Source organism: Pundamilia nyererei, unplaced genomic scaffold (assembly GCF_000239375.1).
Source record: "Pundamilia nyererei isolate P.nyererei 1_Seehausen unplaced genomic scaffold, PunNye1.0 scaffold00039, whole genome shotgun sequence".
Lineage (NCBI taxonomy): Eukaryota > Metazoa > Chordata > Actinopteri > Cichliformes > Cichlidae > Pundamilia > Pundamilia nyererei.
Genome location: NW_005187440.1, coordinates 1331820 through 1332782, shown reverse-complemented (window position 1 = coordinate 1332782; position 963 = coordinate 1331820).

The window sequence follows — 963 nt, the reverse complement described above, 5'->3', positions numbered from 1 at the left end:
CACACACACACACACACACACACACACACACACACACACACACACACACACACACACTTAAGAGAAGTTGTTATATTATTTCCAAGTCTTACTCTCCATCATCGACTAACATCTCCTGTTTCCCTGCTGAAGCACACTTTAGAGCACAATGGCCATTTAATTCCAGGTCAATCCCTCTGGCAGAGAGTTGGTAACAACTCAAAAACCTCACAGGCCCGTTCTGAATGTTTAGCATCTTTGCTATTGAACTCTGTGCTCCGAGGATCTGCCCGCCAAGACTCTTGATGGCAGCATTTTAAAAACATTCACATGTCACAAATGAGTAAAGTAAAAACGATGACCAGGACCTTACAATCACAACGATGGATGCAGACGAACACCGATGCTCTTTGAATTGAAGATGGACTTTGGGGATGTTTTGTTTTTTTTCTTTTCTCTCTTTTTCTTTTTTTTTTTTTTTTTAAAATATTTTGCAAAATTTTAAAGATTTAAACACTCAGAATACATTAGTTATATACTACTCTTTGAGCAGCAAATAAGTTATGAGTGATCATTATGTTGGTCAAAACAAATCAAATGCTGTTAAGACTTCATTACTGTCCATGTCTTATCCTGAAAATGATTAATATCTGCTGATAGTCTCCAATAATTTAGTAAAGTTTGATTAAAAATATTAAAATGAGTAAAGATAAATACTATAAAGCATACATTTCCCTGACAACAAAAACAGAATTGGAATCAGGAAAACAAAAGCAACAAATAGTTTAGATATTCATGGAAATAGCTGAATACCCGGCTGATGCGTGATTTGGTTTCACACAGGTGCAAGTATTCCATCGTCTGATTTCTGCATCTTGCTTTTAAGTTTTTAAGATGCTGACATTTGAAGTTTGCATTTACCCCTGCAGGTTACAAGACCGGGCTTAGCAGTACATATTGGTTGCATTTTCCCAGTTTAACATG